Raw genomic sequence first — 22,340 nt, 5'->3', positions numbered from 1 at the left:
AAGCATATAAAAATGAGGCTCAGAGAATGGAATAAGAAATATTTTGGCAATATTTTTGTAGAAAAGAAATCGGTCAAAAACAAAATGCAGAAACTCAACCAAGCTATGATCACGAATGGTTTTGATAAAGACAAAAATGATCTAGTGGAGAAAGATCATCAAGACTAGGAGAATTTGCGTAAACAAGAGGAAATACTCTGGAGACAAAAATATAGAGTCCAATGGCTAAAAGAAGGAGAGTGTAGTAGAAGATATTTTCATAAATCCACAATGGCGAAGAGAGCACACAACAGGATTTCTTCAATAAAGAAGGAGGATGGACAACTTCTACAATCCCATGAAGATATAGAGGCAGTGTTAGTTCAACACTTCCAAGAAATAGCCCAGGAAAGTAATCCAGAAAGAGAACATCATATCAGGGACTTAATCAAGCATATACCTAAGCTGGTGTCTAGAGAGGACAATTTCAATCTCAACAGACCAGTGACTGAAGAGGAGGTCAATGAGGTTCTCAATGACATGCAGAATGGCAAAGCACCAGGCCCGGATGGCTTCAATGTAGATTTCTTTAAAGCTTGTTGGAATATTGTAAAAGAGGATATTTTGAATGTTGTGGAAGACTCCAGGATAAATAGAACCATCTTGAGAGCTCTCAACACCTCCTCCATCTCCCTAATCCCTAAACAGGAAAATTCTCAAACACTAGATAGGTATAGACCCATAGCACTATGCAATGTGGTATACAAGATAATATCCAAGGTTGTGGACAACAACCTTAAACCTCTACTTCCTTCTCTAATTTTGGGGGAAATATTAGGTTATGTTGAAGGCAGACAACTTCTGGATATTATTCAAGCCCATGAAGTGGTGCACAGTCTCACTAACCAACACAAGGAGAGTTGGTATGATCTTACAACTAGATATTGCAAAAGATTATGACAAATTGAACTGGAGCTATATCAGGAAAGTACTAAAGGCGTTTGGTTTTGATCACAACTGGGTAAGATGGGTCATGGCCTTGGTTACCTCTTCTAGCCTCTCAATTTTGGTTAATGGCTCTCCCTTTGACATTTTCCTTTCTTCAAGAGGGCTGAGGCAGGGGATCTGCTTTCTCCCTTCCTATTTATACTCATGATGGAAGGTCTTGGCCAGTCTATCAAGCATGCCATATTTATGGGAAAAATTCAAGGTCTTCCACTGAAGGAGAATGGTCAGGCTTTGACACTTCAACAATCTGTTGATGATACCATGTTACAAGGAATTCCCACAGTCAAAAAGTCTCGGGCATACAAACAAATACTGAATGATTTTGCCATGGATTCAGGTATGGAAGTTAATCTCTCAAAATCCAAAATATTTCTCTTTAATACTCATATTGCTATTCAAAGAAATATCTCCAAAATTCTAGGCTTTCGGATGGATTTCCTCCCTTCAAAGTATTTAGGAGTTACTCTAGTGACGAAACCCTTGCACAAGAGCATTTGGGAACCGCTAATAAAAAAAATGCAGGATAAAGTCAAAAATTGGACGAGTAGATCTTTAAATCTGGTAGGTAGACTCGTGTTGACAAAGGTGGTGCTTCAATCAATTCCAATTTTCATGCTATCACCACTACCATCCCCTATAGGAGTTTTGCAGCAATTCAGAAACATCTAAAGAGACCTTCTCTAGGGCAGGGAGGAAGCTAGAAAGATGTGGGCCTTTTTCTCTTAGGAAAATATCTGTAAACCTAAGAATCATGGGGGCCTTGGCTTAGATGACCAGGAGATCCTAAGTAAGGTTCTAGGGGCCAAACTCTGGTGGAGGTGGGTTAAAAATCCCAAGGCGCAATGGGCAAGCATATGGAAAGAAAAATATGCTAGCTCTTAGCATCACACTGATCTCATAAGGATGTCTGGAAACATAAAAGGCTCTGCCATCTGGAACAAAGCCTGGGAGAACAAAGGTTTAGTACAAAAAACAGCTTTTGGGAAATCAGAGAAGGAGACCTTGCTCTTTTCTGGGAGGACAAATGGCAACAAGAACCAAAACTGTTAAAAGAGGATTTTTGGAACCTAAAGCATGAGACTGACACCCAAGGTTTGACTAGAGTGAAATATTTTTGGGATTATACCCACAATACTGGAAAATGGAGGATATGGAAGAATATAGATTGCAGGAATGATAGAATGTTGACAAAAAAAGTAGAGGCTGTTGGAAACATGCTGGAACAAAGGATGATCTTGGTGTCTGAAGGGTAGGACCAACTTAGATGGGGAAACAACAATGAAGGCATCTTCAATATTAAGGAAGCAAAAAGTATTCTCCTTGAGCTAGTTTCCCAGGCTCTGAACAGAACCTGGCTAAATCTTTGGAGACATCAGGGTTGGATGAAGATCAAACTCTTCATGTGGTTGGTTCTTCAAAGGAAAATCTTGACGTGGGACAACACTAGAAAGAGGGGCATATTAGGACTTCCCTATGTTAGCTCTATGAAGCCCAAGAGGAAACTATGGAACATCTTCTCAACAACTGTAATTTCACTTCCAGGCTATGGGATGCTTTTGCCAACATTTTTCAACAGTCTGATAGGGACAAGGAGAGTATCACTAACACCCTTAATAGATGGAGGATAAATTTTTTGGATAATGAAGTTCTCAACCTAGCTTGGGCTCTCATGCCAAGTTTTATTATTTGGAATATATGGAAGGAAAGGAATAAGAGAATCTTTAAAAATGAAAGGAATCCCGCTCTTCATCTATTTGATCAGATCTTGAAACAGATCAAGGATATAGTTAGCTCAACATTCAGGAATCTTCCCAAAATCCTTTCATAGGAAGAAACTTAAGAACTCTCAGGATGTTACGATTGCAGGGGATCATCCCCCTTAGCCAGAACAGAACAACAAGCAAAAGGGAATCTGAAAAAAGTACTGGCAACCTCCTCCAAGAGGTTTTTTGAAATAAAACATAGATGAAGTCTCCAAAGGCAACCCCAAAAAAACTGGCTTTGGGGGTGTTCTACGGGATAAAGTAGGTAACATCCTCTCTCTCTTCCATTGTCATTTAGGAAGATCCACCAATAATATGGTAGAATTAATGGCGATGGAGCAATGCTTAGATTTTTTGAAGAAGGAAAACTACCACAACATGATCATTAAAGGTGACTTTGAGTTAGTTATTAACTCGGTAAAAAGAATCAATTGTGGATCAGAGCCAAAAAGAGTCTCTTAGAACTGGAAGTTAATCCGGGTTTTCCAGAGAATTTAGGGTCACATTCACGGACTTTTCTCAGTCAGGTTCAATCATGTGCACAGAAAGGCTAACAAACTGGCAGATTTCTTGGCCAACCAAGGAGTTAGCTGCAAGGAAAGCAGAGTTGTGACAGGGTGGCAAGCAATGCCACATGGCAATCTGAAAACTCTTAGTCATAATCTAGCAGAAGAGGACAAAGAAGTGTTTCAGGATAAATGTAGGTGGATCCCCTCATTTTGGTCAAACATGTAGGTGGAAGGAAAATTAAGGCAGGCTTTTGCAACACTGATAATATTAACTTCAGGATTCAACGACATAGGCCAGACAACTGGCTTCATTCCAAAAAGATCAATGCAAATCCTGGTTGCAGACACTTTAATCATGACAAGGAGGAGTGGAACGACGTACTCAACATTCCAGAGGTAATGAAAGGGGTTCAGGATTATGGCGGCAACCATTTTTCCCATGGTTTCACCATTCGGAAGATAAACCGCTTCCTGAGTGGTTTGCTGGTGATCGCGCCACTCTCAATCGAAAGGTGGTTTTTGTCAATTGGAAGTGATTCCATACACCTGACGACACATGGAGGAGGGAGGGTGTGGTAAACCGCCCTCATCGCATGGTAAAGTTTAGGAAAATCAGCGGTGCGATATGGATCTCGTCCATTGGTTGCCGCGGTGTTAATCAACGATCAGAAATTATCATGCAGTTTGGTTGGGGTGGAGCGTTATCTAGTGCGTGGCTTCTCGGAAAAGTTAATTTTTGTTGGGTTGGAATACTGGCATTTTGGGTCAAGCGATATGGTTTTGGGCCGTTAGATTTAGAAGCAGGGTTCAACGATCCGGATTGAGCGAGTAGTTGTGTGGGGCCAGGGAGTTAAGTTTTGCATGCCTTCGAGAAGCGAATTTCTCCTCCACTGTTGGGTCCAGATGTGACTTGGAAGGTCATGGTTAATTCGGTTGGTTTAGTGGGTCTTGGTGGAGGCTTTGTTTGGTTCATCATTTGCCCATCTTCCCTTTCAGCTCCTTGTCGGGTCTTTGTTTTAGGTTGAGGGCCTCGCCTCTGGCAGTGAGCAACCTTGTTCTTGGTCCACATTGTTTGGTGGATAGCTGTAAATTATGTAAATTATTTTTGAATTAATGGTTATGGAAGGAACGTATCTTGCCTTAGCAAAAAAAAGATGAATGTATTAATCTCATAAATATATGAAAATGATTATTATACTAAAAGTAAATCAGGAGGACAATAAAAGAAATTCAAAAAAAATACTATAAAAGGTCACAATGTTATTAGTTGTATGCCATCGTGATATGGACTTCAATTTCTCCTCTTATTTCTTCCTAATTTTAACATATGAAATATCTTTCATCTTGGCATAACATTGAAATAGAAAGGTGGTGCAATGCGTAAACCATCTATCGATTTCACTCTTGATATGGTTGTGAAGGTAAGGCGTTGCTTCTCTTTATTCCCGATATCAACTAACACTCATTCTAAAGTCAATCCCCGTGACTTGTGTTGGAAATTGACAAATAATTATGTAAATTTGGGTAAAATGTATTACTTATTAACAAGTTAGTTTTATACCGAAACTTCGGTTATGTAACTAAGGAGGCTCATATAAAAACTGATGAATTTGAAATCTATTTTAAGGAGAATCATTTCATTGATTGAATAGAGATTCCAATCCCTTGCCCCGTGGATGTTTCCTTGACACTCTGTAAGGGTTTTACCACATAAATCTTGAGTTATTACTTGTGTGGCTGTATTCAGTTCCTTGTGAGGTTGTTGTCAGTTTCCTTTCATTCTTGGTTAAATTAACCTATTTAAACTACAAATGGTATCAGAGCAACACACAAACTCTGGACAATAGAGGCAACACGCAAACTCAGGTGGCTTAGGTAGCATAACCCACAATGACCTCCTCAACGACTCTTTCTCTTCACAAACAATAGGCAGACTCTAGACAAAACTCACATTAGAACCATTGACTGCCAAGAAGGTCACCTGTGTGTTAATGGAACATCATTTCTGCATAGAGACTTTGCCATTGCAGCCATTCGAGAAGAAGGTTTTGCCTCTGTGGAAGATCTGGGTAATTTTTTTTTTAAAGAAATTTTTCCAGGAAATTTTTTAGAAATTTGTTAAAATTTGAAGGAAAGAAAAACAAAGGGTTTTTCATTAAAATTTGAAGGAAAGAAAAACAAAGGGTTTTTTCATTAATTTGAAGAAAAGAAAAACAAGTTTTTTTCAAAATCTATTGAAGGGTTTCTCCATTTGAAAAAAGGGGGAATTTTTTTTTGAATCCAATTTTTTTTTGGAGAAAAGGAAACCAAAAATAAACCCTAGTTGAAAGAATGAAACCCTGGGAGGAAAGAAATGGCCAAGATGTCGAATGCAAATTTCAAGGTAGAGAAATTCACCGGCAAGAGCAACTTTGCTCTTTGGAAACTAAAAGTTAGGGATTTGTTAGTGCAACAAGGGTTGCACAAGGCATTGGATGGGGCAAATAAGAAACCTGCAAGCATGACTGATTCAGACTGGGATGACTTGGATGCTCGAGCTCTTAGTACAATCAGGTTATGCCTGGTGGATGAAATTCTCTTCAACAATGTTGAAGAGAGTACAACTTCATGTTTATGGGAAAAACTAAAAAAACTATACATGACAAAGTCATTAACCAATAGAATTTATTTGAAAAGACAACTGTGCAGTCTTCGAATGAAGGAGGGTTCAAAAGCTGCAGAACATTTGAATGTTTTTAATACACTTATATGCCAATTAATAGATATGGAAGTTAAAATTCAGGAAGAAGAGAAAGCTATAACCTTGCTGTGTTCTCTGCCCAAATCATGGGATCACTTCATAACTTCAATCAGTTTGAGCACCACTGATTCTTTGAAATTTGAATCAGTTGTGGGAGCTCTCTTGTCTAAAGAAGTATGAAGGAAATCCAGTACTGAAACAATTGTATCAGAAGCCATGATAGCTAGAGGACGGTCAAAAGAAAGAGGAGTAAAAACAAAGGTGTCTTCCAGATCTAAATCAAAGGGAAAGAAGTGTAAGGAAAAATGTTGGCACTCTAATAAAATTGGACACCTGAAGAAAGACTTTTGGAAATGAAAAGAATCTGATAACCCGAAGAAGGAAGCAAATCAGGTTCATTCAAGTATGATAGACGAAGATTTATCTACTAAAGAGTTATGTATGATAGATGGAACTTCACTTGTATGTAATGTCTCTCAGGGTTTTGAAAGCTGGTTGTTAGACTCTGGTGCTTCTCATCACATGTGTCCATACAGAAATTGGTTTACCTCATATGAAAATGTAAATGGTAGTTCTATGTTTATGGGTAATATTGTATCATGTCAGACTGTTGGGATGGGAAATATTAGGATTAAAATGTATGATAACATAGTTAGAACATTAAATAGTGTTAGACATGTACCTGAATTGAAGAAAAAATTGATTTCTTTAGGAGTGTTGGATTCAAATGGTTATAAGTTTAAAGGTCGGAATGGAGTGTTGAAAGTCTTTAAAGGTGCCCTAGTTGTTATGAAAGTAGAAAAGGTCGGAAAAATTTACAGACTCAAAGGAAGTACATGGGTCAGTGAAGTAGTGATTGTGTCAGAAAAAGAAGAAGAAGGTACTCGCCTATGGCATCAGCGATTGGGTCACATGAGCGAGAAAGGTCTTCAAGTACTGATGAAATGTAAATCACTTCCTCATTTGAAATCCTTGAAGTTGGATTTCTGTAAACATTGTGTGTATGGAAAACAGTGTAAACAAAGACTTAAATCTGGGAATCATAATAGTAAAGATATTTTAGACTATATTCATTCTGATCTATGGGGACCATCTCCTGTTGTATCATACGGAGGTGCTATACATTTTTTAACGTTTATTGACGCTTTCTCCTGTAAAGTTTGATTCTTTATGTTAAAAAATAAAGTTGATGTATTAAATGTCTTTAAACAATTTAAAGCAATGGTAGAGAAAAGAACAGGCAAATCAATTAAATGTTTAAGAACTCACAATGGTGGTGAATTCACTTAAATAGAATTTGAACAATACTATAAGGATAAAAGAATTGTTAGACACAAAACTGTTGTTTATACTCCTCAGCAAAATGGTGTTGCTGAACGTATGAATTAAACTATTATGGAAAGAGCTAGAAGCATGATCAACAATGCTAACTTGCAAAAGGAGTTGTGGCTAGAAGCAATATCCACTGCTTGTTATTTGGTTAACATATGACCTTCATTGGCAATTAATTGTAAAATTCATGAAGATTTTTGGACAGGTCAGTCTTGTGATTATTCACATTTAAGGATATCTAGATGTGATTCTTATTCTCTTATTCCTAGAAATTAGCATTCAAAATTAGATCCAAAATCGAAATGTTATGTCTTTGTTGGGTATGACTATGCATTGAAAGGATACAGGTTGTGGGATCTTACATCGTAAAAAATATTCATTAGTAGAGATGTAACATTTGCTGAATCTTCTTTTCTAAAATCAAATGTTGAAAGAATTGAATAGGAACAGGTATCACCAAATCAACAAATTCAGTTGGAGGCTAGACCTTTCGATGACAGTCAAAAGGAAGAAAAGACTTCTCGAGAAAAAGTTGTTGAAGATGCAAAGGAAGCTATTGAAGTTTCTGAACCAGTTCAAGTTTCTGAACAAGTTCAACAACAAGTCACTCTAAGAAGGTCTACAAGGGAAAGAAAAACTCCCAAAAGGTATGAATATTCTGCTTCATCTTTTGCTCTGATTACTAAAGATGGGGAACCTTCTTATTATCACGAAGTAGTAGATGATACAGATAGAGAAAAGTGGAAAATGACTAGGGAAGAAGAAATGGATTCCTTAGACAAGAATAATACCTGGGATATTGTAGAACTTCCTAAAGGAAGAAGTGTTGTTGGATGCAAATGGGTCTTCAAACAAAAATAGAGAGTTGGTGGAAGTATCGAAAGGTATAAGGCGAGACTGGTAGCAAAAGGGTATTCTCAGGTTGAAGGTATCGACTTTCATGATATTTTTTCACCAATTTCAAAACCTGGTTCTATTCATACTGTGTTGACACTAACTGCATTACTTAACCTTGAGTTAGAATGGTTAGGTGTTAAAACAACTTTTCTACATTGTGATTTGAATGAAGAGTTATATATGGAACAACCAGAAGGTTTTGTATAAGGTTGCAACAGAAGATTAGTTTGCAAGATCAAGAAATCATTGAATGGTCTGAGGCAGTCTCCCAGACAATGGTACAAGAAGTTTGATTCCTTCATGGTGAGCTAGAAATTTATTAGAAGTGAGTATGATCATTGTGTATACTTCAAAATTTTCAATTGCATATTCATTATCTTAGCTTTGTATGTTGACGATATGCTTGTTGCAAGTAAATGCATGGAAGAGATCAACAGGTTAAAGGATTAGCTCTCTAGGACGTTTGATATCAAGGACCTTGGAGCAGCAAAACATATCTTGGGCATCGAGATACATAGAGACAAGAAAAATGGTAAGCTTTGGTTATCACAACAGAAGTATGTGGAGAAAGTACTTGAAAAGTTCTGTATGAACAATGTGAGACCTATTAATGTTCCATTAGCTTCCCATTTTAAGCTTTCTTTGGTTTTGAGTCCTAGAACTGATGAAGAAAAGCAGTATATGTCTCATGTACCATATGCAAATGTTGTAGGCAACTTAATGTATGTGATGGTATCTACAAGACCTGAAATTTCACATGTAGTTGGAGTTGTGAGTATGTTCATGGCAAATTTAGGTGAAGAACTTTGGCGAGTAGTGAAATGGGTGCTTCAATATCTAAGAGTCACAAGTGACCATTGCATCATCTTTAATGGTAGTGAAGGATTAGTCTGCGGATATGTAGATGCTAATTATGCAGGTGATTTGGGAAAAAGAAGATCTACTATAGGTTATGTCTTTACTCTTGCAGGTGGAGCAATTAGTTGGATGTTAAAGCTTCAAGAAATAATTGCATTGTCTACTACCAAAGTAGAATATATAGCTGCTTCAAATGCCAATAAAGAAGAAATCTAGTTGTAGGGTCTACTTGATGAGATTGGAAGGACGCAAGTGAAAGTGAATGTACTTTGAGACAGTCAAAATGATATTAATTTGGATACAAATCCTTCTTATCGTAGCAGAACCAAGAACATTGATGTAAGGTATCATTTTCTCAGACATGTGATTGATGGTGGAAAAGTAGCTCTTCAAAAGGTCCATACACGAGAGAATTGTGTAGACATATTCACAAAGGCAGTTACATTAGAGAAGCTACGATGATGTTTAGGTTCTCTTTGCTTGCAGAAAAGATGATGAATGGGCTTGGGAAAGGGATTAGGAAAATTGTTGTCAAGGTGGTGTTTGTTGGAAATTGAGAACTAATTATGTAAATTTGGGTAAAATGTATTAGTTATTAACAAGTTAGTTTTATACCAAAACATTGGTTATGCAACTGAGGAGGCTCATATAAACCTGATGAATGCTCGAACTATTGTAAGGAGAATCATTTCATTGATTGAATAAAGATTCTAATCCCTTGCCCCGTGGATGTTTCCTTAACACTCTGTCAGGGTTTTACCATGTAAATCCTGTGTTATTACCTGTGTGGTTGTATTTAGTTTCTTGTGAGGTTGTTGTCAATTTCCTTTCTTTCTTGGTTAAATTAGCCTATTTACCATACAGCTTGTGGATTGTAAGAGTCCATGCCCTCTTCAAAGGAATTTTTTTTCGATTTCCTCTTATCACTGGTGTGACAGGCACATTGTTTGGATTGCTTGCATCCAATGGAACACCAACATACTTATCAAAACAAATAGTTGTCAGCATTGCAAGTTGAGGTGGCCTAGAGGTAGGCTTATAAAATATATCCTTAACATAACCAAGTGCACCATTCACCAAGCCAACTTCAACCCAGAAAGTACATGTCAACATAACACGTTGACCACTACAAAAAAAAAATTCACGGTCCAAATGATCATCATCAAAACCAATGATTTCTGAATGCCTTGAAAGCTCAATAACACATTCTGCAATTGGAGAACTTAATTATTTTAACATATGCCTATTATGGAAGGAGACTAAATTATTTGTTGGAGACATGTGAATTGTTGCATTAAATAAATCTCTTTCTCTACGATGCAACCTCATATCAGCTCGTGACATAAGAAACTCCCAATATTCAAGAATAGGTTCTACATTTCTTATGTTATTAAGGACTCTATGAAAACAAGATTGTTTCTCGTTATTCACTTGTTGGTGAAATATTGTGTCAAGAGTGACAACAACGTTGAATTTGTTCCACAAGACTTTCCTTGCTGTATTACCTTCATAAAAAGGCTTATATCTCACTAGAGGTAGCTAGCCAAGGTCACCCACAAGGATGATGGATCTGCCACCAAAGGAACAATTCTTTTGCTCTAGAAATGCTTCTTGTAATTGAGCATATATTTTCATAAACAACCTTGATCCTAGAAAGCTCATTTCATCAATCAATATATATCTAATATGTCCCATTTCTTCTTGGAATATTTCTGGTGACTTCCCCTCTAGTGGATGCATATCTTTAATTGGAATTTTTAGAGCTGAATGTATTACTTTTTCATGTATATTAAAAGTAGTTATTCATGTCGAGAAAAGAATAAGCAAAGGGCTTCTTCCATTACTTGACAAATTAGAAAGATCTTCAAAAATACAATGGACAAGGAAAGACTTCCCGTTCCTGTAGTGCCCTGAAAAATCATAAGAAGAGCTTCACAAATCTCATATCCAAGAAGGTGCCTTAAAACAATTTCAAAAGAAAGTCGTTGTTTTTTTGACAATGAATCTAGAGATAGAAACACTCTATTTGAAATGTCAACAATATCATCCCTTGATTTTTCATTAATTATAAAATTAATAGCTTCTTCTGCAACATCATTAGAAACAGTTGTACTTTCCTAGTCAAAGTATATATCAAGGTCACATTTATGAAAGGTGAAGATTAGAAACCTTCACATCATTTGGTGGAACCACACGAGAGAAAATATGCCATTCTTGAAAATCATCTTCAAGATTCATTTCCTGGTTACAAAAATTACTATCTTCTTCATCTTCAATATTGTCGAAAATAGATGGATTTCGATCAACATTCCATGCTCGATATCAGAAATTCCTCCAATTTTCAATAATAATTTCAGTTGAAAGGCCAATTTCTACAGTAATTTCACAAAATGGCTTGTACAATAGCAATTATGTCTAGCAAAAGATTTCAAATTCAACTGAAGCCTCACCATCAATAGAATAAAACTATGTCCAAACCCAAACAATAACAAGAACGTCTCTAGGCTTCCATGGATCTTATTTACGCTTTCTATCAAACGTCAAAGATCTTGTTGTTCCTATCAAAGATAGATGTTCAAGGAAAAAGGGTCTCTTCTGATAATGTTGAACAAAAGTACTCTCAAATGAACATTGCAAGCCATCTCTTGAGATTTTGCAGAAAAAGTTTCTTCCAACATTTAAGGAAATAAATTTCTGACTACGAACAACAAGGGGTAGCTTAAGGAACATATGGCATATTTCTTATGCTTCAATGGTTAAAAATCGTTTCTACAAGAAATATTCTATATGCACATAAAGCATGATCCTCTAAGCCAATAGAATTTGAAATTCTAGTTAACATATGACGATAACGTTCATACCTTTTTTCTACTTTGGAAGCATACTTAGAAATATATTTCAAGACAACATAGCGAGAAAACACTGCCTAGAAATTAACATTTTCATGCAACATTGTTAGAAGGTCAATGTTATGTACATTAACCCTGTCATCATTTACTATTGGCTCATATTTATTTCTTCCTTAATCATGTATGGACGATTCATCAAAAATATCCCATGGGGCATTGTACCGACATGTGAAAATAGTGCCTTTTTCTCATAAACAAGAATATACACTACACTTTGTGCACCTTGGGACACAGTTTAGCAATTCTTCATAATCATTATGAGGATTACAATAGAAAATATGACTAGTATTGAATAGGAAAAGGTCATCATTGACGCTTCATGGAACGATTATGTTGCAATGATGTATGTCACGTGGATTCCATGTGGTTACATATTTGTAAAAGAATTTATTTGCAAGTTGTACATCAAAACCATTTGACCAATCAATTGTTTCCATGTCAGGAGTGCATTCCAACCATAGGAAACCATGGATATGTGTTGAACCTCTATGTTGCCACTCATATATGAAGAAAGTGAAGATATAATTACTACAAATAATATAAATAGAATCATAATAAAAGTTGACAAAGTGTACAAAATAAATTCAACAACACAAACTTGTACCAAAACTCTTTAGCCTTAAGATATTTTTAGATAGTTGCCTCTCAAAAAATATTGAATCTATGTTGCGTAAATCTAGCAACAATATGAGGGCACTGGATAACATTCTGAATTTTCATATGATGCTTATTTAAAGAACGAGAATATGGATGTATGGACATAAGCTTATGCAACTTTGGCCACTTTGTGTCAGCTTCACTCAAAGTAAAAAATAAACATGGACATCCCAATTGAGTAATCATGTCAGTCAATTTAGCTTGACACTTAGTCCAGTATGCCCGTGTACCTCTCAGAGAGGAACCAAACTGCATAAGATTTTTAACCAACTTATTATCTGGTAAATCAGATAGTTGGTGATGCAAATCTTCAATTTTTATAGGTGAGTTATCATGTCAATGTTTCTTTACAGAAAAAACAACAGTTTCTTGGCTCTGATGTCACATTACCATGTTCAATAGGTAATATCGAAAGTGAGGATGGCTTCCAAATCTCTAATCATAGTACCTAAGAAGATGCAATGCATAGTAATGGAGTTCAACTCTACAAATATGTGGTTGCAACCAATCAAAATCACTAGTGGGGAAAATGTTGGGAATGCCATATGTGATAACCCCTATGTATTTTATTCATTCTTTGGAGAGGTTCCAATACAGGGCCAATCCATGTCTTTAGCATGTGAAGAATAACCATTATAAAGAAATTATCTAATTTCTTCCACTTCTCTTCATTAGTTTTGTAGGCAAGCAACAAAAGAAGAATGATGTCAGGGAAAACGCTCAACATGTAACCCTTCATTATTAGTTGCATTAATCTCAGATGCTTCAATGTCAAAATCAACAAATTTAAGCGTGGAGGAGACATCTGTTCATATTTCAGGCATAGCATTTACTAAATCATGGTCAATCATAACATCTCGATAATATTGATCAGGTTGGATTTTAAAAAGCAATGCAGCCATCACTCAAGATCCTTTGACATAACATTCATAATATTTAGAATGAGTGGCATGTCTCCTCACAATTAGAAATTCAATATCTTCAACATGTCGGGGAAGACTTTGTACAATTGTAGAAATATCTTGAGGAAAGCTAATTGTATGACCACTATACTTATATTTCCCACCTCGTGCATGTGTCACTTGCAAAATAGGATTCACATGTGCTATTAGAATTTGTTCAAATTGACTAAGAAATCTTAAAATATGAGGTTGCTCACCAGGATCCATGTTGTTATATCAACAAAATCAATGCGCTCCTCTTTCACTCTTACATTTTCCACAAACAGGTCCTTCAGAATGTTTCAAATCCTGGATTCTGGGATATGATTCTTGGCAAATGTGGCACATTTCAACAAGTAACAAGCTGTCTATCTTTGATCGAAATATTTTATGCATTGCAATTATGGTTTCATCAAAATGAATATGATCTCTATTGGTTGAGCCATGTTGAGAACCATTTGGAAGAGTTGAATTTATTCTAAAATGTACTTCATCTTTAGGAACATGAGATTCCTTTCCCAAATTTGAACCATATGGAATGGATCTATGAAAGGGTCTTTCCAAATTTATGGTATGCAATTGGAAAACCTGAGAGGATGTAAAGGTATCTTTGTTAGAAAATATTTTAAAATTTAATTTACAACTAATTATAATGAAAAATATGAAAAAATAATCAAATCAATTCAAAATTTACATTTTTTTACTGATGTGGATGAGGGTTATGAGATGGTTTCTCTTCACTTCTAAATCAGTGGATGGAACATTTTGGGAATTAGTTTTTATGCCTCTATTCAAATGAGTTGTTTCCTATTTGAAAAAAATAAAATGCATTATAAAACTAAATGTCCAACAAATAAAGATTAAAAGATGGAAAAGAAATCAAATACATTGAACGTCTACATTAGTTTTACAATTTTGTATTTTGGATTCCAATTCCCCGACCTAATGAGATGAAGTCATGTTTTCTCCATAAAAGGCTATAAAATACAATTTCCAACCAACGGTAAATGGAAAAATGAGAAAAATATCAAATGCACTCAACATTTACATTTTTTTTACAATGTGGATGAACGTTATGAGATGGTTCCCCTTCACTTCTAACATCAGTAGATGGAACATCTACGAAGTTAATTTTTATACCTCTATTGAAATGAGTTGTGTCTTGTTCAAAGAAAATAAAATATGGCATAAAATTCAATGTCCAACCAACTAGAAATTTGGAAAATGAAAACCAAATAAAAAACATTGAAAATTTACATTAGTTTGGCAATTTGATCATCGAGGAGAATGCACTGGAAGGTTATGACATGATTCATCTCCAATTCTCAAAGTAGTAGATGGAACACTTTGGGAATTGATTAGTTGACCTCTATTAAAATGATTTGTATCCTATTCCAATGGAAGAAAATTACTTATAAGTTTAGTAAACACAAGTTTGTAAATAGAGGAATGTAATAAAAAAACCACTTTTGCAAGAAAAAGCAAAACATCATTGTCTTACCTCCATTGTTCCACACGAAATACTATCAGGGATGACTGATTCTTTTGGTGAGACCACATTACTTTGATAAGTGGGATTGGAAGATCCGATGTTGCGAGCAACTCACTCTAAATTATCAAACAAGTGGACAATTAAACTATCATTCAAATCATCACACACAATCTCATCATTACGTCCACCATGGATGTTTTGGAACCTTTGGCCTTGGTCGTAACATGCAATTGGACACACATAGTGGTTAGGGTGGACATTTGCACCCATGCTATTGATATGATGTTATTCTCGATTGCAAGATGTTTCCCAAATGTTATGAACATTTTTAGGAGAGCATCGAAAAACAAAATTATGCTTATGAGCATATTCTAATAATGAACTATCAACAAAAATTGTTCTTTCCATTATATCATCCATAGTACGATATGTATGAGGAATTATAAAATAATTTTCAAGAGTGGCTTCACTCATTCTTCTATGATATGTAGCTTTCCTATGCTCATTTATGGCATCCTTATTTTGTTGATACCATAAACGACGATTTTCATTAGATCCATCACAAGATGCTGGTGACACATTTTGTTTTCTTGTACACTTGCTTGTGACTTTAGATGACATGTCTACAATGAATAATAAAATATTCATTATGGAACCATAAACATGGAACATAAGAAATGTCTAATATAAAAAAACACAAAAGAATGAAAAAGGCACAATTTTTTTGGAAATCGTAAAAAACATACAAAGTGTATATGTTATTTTTTCCAACCATATAAACTTATCAAAATGTATAATATTTCTTGCAAATGGCTAAAAAAAAATGAATTTTCCCAAATGGCTTAAACAAAAAAGTCTAAATTTTCATGTATCATATTAGAATCAAAACAAAGCCCACACTATTGGGACACAATACTGTAAGAATTATATGACTTGGAAGTATATGTAAAAATTTGGAACTCTATACTATCAAAATATAAATGCAAATATTAAAATGTACATAAGCATATAACATTGTTTGATAATCAATGAATAAAACCAATACGAATAACATGTATAACATAACTCATAGCAATTATAATTATACAAACAAAGAGAAATGCAGAGCATCAAGACACATTTACATGTAATTAAGAAAACTTTAGGGGAAACAATATGAAATATTTTACATCATAAAGATCCATAAAAGCATAATTTTAAAGTGTTACGATAAAAACCCACTCTATGTATAGAGCCAAAAATGGGAATAGTTTCCACAACCATAGAGAGTACATAAAATGAAAATATTTATAGGAACTCATAAGAATACTAATATCCTAAGGATCCATATCCATATTTAATGGTGGAGTCTCATCAATAGAATACATATGGGGTGCAACTGCAAAAACATTTCCATACTCAATAAAATCGTTACAATCCTCCAACATTGGGTTCCAAAAACTAGACATTTGTTCATTAGTTAAATTATGAATATCTGTTGGAAAACAGATGCCAGTCATCATGTCATATAATAGGAAAGGAACTTCACTACAGTTACACATAAGAACCACACCGCAAACTATTCAAAATGGAAGATAACAAGGACATTTGCTATTCATATATGTAGAAATTTCTTCGAGCAAATTCCATGTGAAACCCCAATCATCCTTAAAGTAGTCAATTCTTCATTCAACACATGGTTGAAAAAACTTGAAGTGATCTAATTCTTCAATTGAGCATATAGAAGTGTAACCATCATTGAGAAGGCATATCAACTAATTGAAGTATATTTCTAATGATATACAGCGAATCTCAGTGTTTGGAACAAATGAAATACCCCATTCATTCTTTATTACATCAAAACAATAGATTGTATAACCATACCAAGGATAATCTACATACTCCTTGTCCATATAGATGCAAAACAATTTACTTTTATAAAACACTCCATTCTTTGGGGGTGAAGTGCCACCAAATGGAAGATCGACCCTTTTCCATACCCTATCAAGACTACTGCAAATTTAGAATTTATTTTTTCATATGTATGTTTTGAACAACCCATTCATATTTTTTGTTGCTTACATTTTCCAATAATGAAAAGAATCCGCAGTCTCCAATTCATATTGGCCCTATGCTTTTAAAGGCCTTTTTAAATGGACTCGTTACAAAATATTTGTGTGTATGGGAGAATTCTGTTGGTAAGGATAAAACCACCATTGGTCCAACAAAAGACTCTACTTTCTATCTTGAATCTATGAATCACAAATGAAAATGAGATATGTGTCCATTTTGATTAAGGTATTCAGTAACAAAACAATTTTCTTCACGATTAAGGAAAGGAACCATAAATCCAAATTCGTTTGTATTTACATGCTTGTAACGTAATAAGAAATAAGGGTTTTGCAAAACATATGTCGATTTTTTACAAATAGTGCTAAACTTTATCACCACCGATGAAACGGAGCCAGAGGAAGACAATTTCAAGAGATTTGAATGGAAGACAACTCCAAATAGCTAGATCCATGATCAAACAATGAAATAACCTAACATTAAAAAAAAAAGAAAAAGAAAAAGAAAAAAAAAACACATTTGATATCAACAAAACAATTTAATGTTAAATAAAATTAAAAGTAACATACATTCATAATTTACTATCTACACATACAAAAAACTTCATATATACATATTGTATACAATCAAATCAGCGATCATAACATTATTACAATACTGAACAAAATTCCACAATTTTTTAAACCTAATCTCTATAATCCAAGATTATTAATGTTAGTAAACCTATAATTATGTTTATATTAAGGTCTATGTTTAATATTGATGTTATAATGTTTCTACTAATATATTTATAATATCAATATCAATTTTTCATTTTCAATATAAATGTAAACATTAAACCAATTTTTTTAATGTTAAAAACCCTAAAGTTCAAAACTTAATGTTATAAATTAATACAATGCTACATGAACCAAATGATATAAAATTACCAAAAATTTTAATCCTAACATCAATGAACCCAAATAAACCTAAACTTATTAAGTGAAATGTTTAATAAAAATATTTACATAAAAAAATATTCACATGAGTGTATAAATGCAAAATACATTTTTACATAGATTTCTATGTTTAACATTAATATCTATATTTAATAATAATAATAATGTGTAGTAAATAACAATAATAATAATAATAATAATAATAATAATAATAATAATTATTATTATTATTATTATTAACATTCAAAGAGATATTGGTGTTTAATATTAATATAAAATAGATACTAATATATTGATGTTTAATATGTTCTACAGATTTTATATTGAAAACACAAAAGTATATTAATAATAAATTCTATATGCTTTATTATCAACAGAATTTTGACATCCATTCTTAATATTTGTATTTAGATCTAAATCAACTAAATTCTAAATTCTTTTCTATGACTTTTTATTGTTCTAATTTTTGGATTACATAAGATAAATCTATAGCATACATTTAACATAAATCTATAAAACAGATTTTATTATGTAAAAAATATAAAAAATATTTAACATAAATCTATAAAATAGATTTATTTTTTAAAATCTAAAAAACAAAATTACATAAATCTATTACATATAATAGATGCCACTTCTATTAAAGTTTGGTGTATTAAATGTTCTAGTTAACAATAGGGTTTCATTATATGCATATTTACTCCCATCTAACCCCACATTTGGTACCATAAATAAAATACTTTAATTTTTCATTTTAATTGGGAATCTACTTTGTATATATATATATATATATATATATATATGGTCACCACTTTATATTGACATATTACATGTAAAAATAATGTACTTTAATTTCGCATAGACTTTGTACAAGGATAGAATGATTGAAAATAAAGAAATATAGATATATGTATATCTATCTAATTTATGACATATGACCATTTATAATGAAGAAATATTGGCCTAAGTCATAAATAAAATATTTTAATGACCATATTAAATAATATAATATAGTTTTATGTAAGTTTACATTAAAAAACAAAACAATTTATTTATTTATTTTTTATATTTTCACTTTTTGTTGTAAGAAACACATCTAATTTATTTCATTCTTAGTATCAATTTCATATACAAATTTTAGGATATATCAATAATAAAAAATGTTTAATATCTAATTTATATATTTCATTAATAGCTTAGATTTGTTATGTCACTTTCTTAATATAAAGTTGATATGCAACATTTTAAATATTAATAACAATTTTTTTAATAAAAATCAAATATTGTATAATGGAATATTCTTATTATATGAGTTATATACTAATTCTTATTATATAAATATTTTTTAGGAACATTTGTAGTTGAGAGGTGCACTACAAGACCATAGATTTAAAAATAATAAATTAATGATGATATTAAAAAAATATATATATTGTTATCCATAAATGAAATATTAATTGTAGGTGTAGTGAACATGTAATATTTAAAATAAAAATATGTTAATAAGATAAATATATGGTATCACTAAAATAAACTATTTCAATATCCATTTTAAATAAGAAACACTCTATATCATAACGTTATATTTACATAACCAGGGCTGCCAAGGCAGGGGAAATCTGAGAGTCAATATTAGCAAAAGACCTGATACTGATAATTGTGAGACAAGAAATGACTTTGAATTCTGAGCAGTGGATCAAAAATAGAGGGTGCGGACCTGTTCAATCATTAAGCGAGGTAGGAGGTCATTCCTCAATAATGTGGTAGCCGAATTGGTCAGGATCTTTAGACTCAGAGGGTTGGCCTTTTTTCCTGAAGAACGACCCTCTGCAGGAGCACTAGGACCTGCGTGAATGGTAGCTTCCTGATTTGTTGGCGACCTGGATCCTTTTGCTGAGTAGTCTCAGTTTGCGTGGAAGCGTTCTTGTCTGCTTTTGTCGGCTCCAAGGGAGAACCTGGACCAACAGCCTCCGAACCAACAACTCCTGAACCCACAGCCTGTTCACTCAGCTACAGCGTGTTCACTCAGCTCAATGGTGATTGATACAATAAAGGAAGAGTTGCCTAGGGAGCAGGGGAAGCAGAAGTGCCATGTGGGATCGGGAGTGGTAAGAGCAAGCTTGGGTGATATTTTTCCCTCTTCCTCTGCCACGGCCACTTCTGGTTGCAGGGTGTCTATTAAAGCTGAATTCGGAAGCCGATGAAGGCTCAGAGGTTGGGGAGGATGGCTAGCAGGAGACATGACCATGGGAGCTGCCTCTCATGCAGCTCATCCTAGAGAAAGTTCTTGGAATTTTGAGGATGGCAAGAGGAGCGGAAGAAACAACAATGGAGGAGACAGAAAGGGAGTTGCAGAGGAAGGTGCAGGACAAATTAAAAGGAATATGGATGCACTGATGAATGGCAGTGTTATGAACCCTAGCTAGACAGTGGACTAATCTTTCACCCTAGCTAGACAGTGGACTAATCTTTCTTGAGAGCCAGGAGCTACATTTTCACTAGAACTACTTAAGCATAAGGAGGGAGCCAGAATGAAGAACAAACAAAGCACCATTAGCATTATACTGTTGAACTAGAGGGTGGTGGTGTGCTGCATTAATGCAGCAATTAAATTGAAGTCTTGATTCATTAATTCAATCCTCATGCGAGGCCAGCTGGCACTAGTGATGGGCCATGCGCCTCCCTTCCATGTCGCCTTTGAGCTGTACGCCATTTTATACACCGACATCTAGGTTTTATGAAGGTTGGGCGACTCAACAAAAAATAAAAATAAAAGAAAATTTAAAAATATACTTTTAATCCCCAACAAAGAAAACCCCATCTCATTTGGAAAATATCCATCAAATTGTTCGTTGATTTTGAATTAGAAATATCATGAGAATTATGCATGACAAAATGACTGTAAGTGTTGTAGTGGGATATTGAATTTTTTGTTTTACTTATGAATGCTTTTGGATAGTAAATGCTTCATGGGATTTTTGGAATTAATTTTGCTGCACTTCAATATGGGAAATATATTTTTTATTGAAATGTTTGATGTAAGTTAATTTGATAGAAAACATATTAAATGTCAATGGGGATTTGTAGTTCTAGTTTTATTATGTTTGTCTTCTATCATTGTTCTTCCAGGGAAAACAAAGATAAAAATCAACTATGAAGTTAATGTTGAACAGTTCAAGCAATGGGTTTTCTTGGTTTTTCTGATTAGTCTCATAATATATACTATTGATAAATTATATTTTACTATAAAAGTTTTATTTTATAAGTGCACTTGTGTTTGTCTTCTATCATTTTTATTCAAGAGAAAACCAAGATAAAAATCAACTATGAAGTTAATGTTCAACAGTTCAAGCAATGCAATTTCTTGGTTTTTCTCATTAATCTCATAATATATACTATTTATAAATTGTATTTTATTATAGATGTTTTATTTCACAAGTGCAAGAGGACCTTAGTGATTTCTCACAAATGAGCTTAAGATTCAATGTCTTAGATCATATGGCTTACTTAACCCTTTCTTGGTAAACTTATTTCCATTCATATCATAACAAATCATGTGGTATGAGACATAGATTTTAGAAATTGATGGTAATTATAATTTTCTTTAAAGTTTTAGTTCCATAATGATGTATTAATAAATGTTATTTTCACAGGATAGTTTAAGATGATATAAAACTAAGTCTAAAAGTAACCATAATTACATCTCCTATACAATACATACAATCATCTCACTCATTCCTACTCTCTATATTTTAATTACATCTCCTATACAATAGAAATCATCTCATATTCCCTAAGCCTAGACACAGAAGGGAAAACAATAATTTTTTTTCTCAATTGAATATGTCCATGCATCCACTGAAACAAAGCTAGGTTACAATAGCATTTGATAGATTGCAGATTTATGAATATATGTGTATCATCCAAGCCAAAGGTATTTGACATTTTCCAACAAATAATTCTAACTTAATTCAAGAACCAACCCTATATGGATTGTAGTGTAGAACCAAACTTAAATTTACAGTAAAAAATAAATACTAACCAACATTGGCAATGTTGAACTACAAGACTTAAAACTATTGTATACAACCTTAGTCAGTCCATAGAAATCCTGTAGTAGTTCATGACTACCTAGTAAAAACCATAGTCTTACTAAAACTAAGAAAGTTTACTCATATGTATGAAGGAAACCCATGAAAAAACCCTACGTAGAGAAAATGAAGACTTTGAAAGATTGTGCACCTTTCTTAGCAAATGGAAGCTGAGAA

This window comes from Pinus tabuliformis, chromosome J, assembly GCF_031772625.1.
Source record: "Pinus tabuliformis cultivar Carrire ecotype Pingquan chromosome J, CPIR1, whole genome shotgun sequence".
Taxonomy (NCBI): domain Eukaryota; kingdom Viridiplantae; phylum Streptophyta; class Pinopsida; order Pinales; family Pinaceae; genus Pinus; species Pinus tabuliformis.
Note: the sequence above shows the minus strand (reverse complement) of the source record.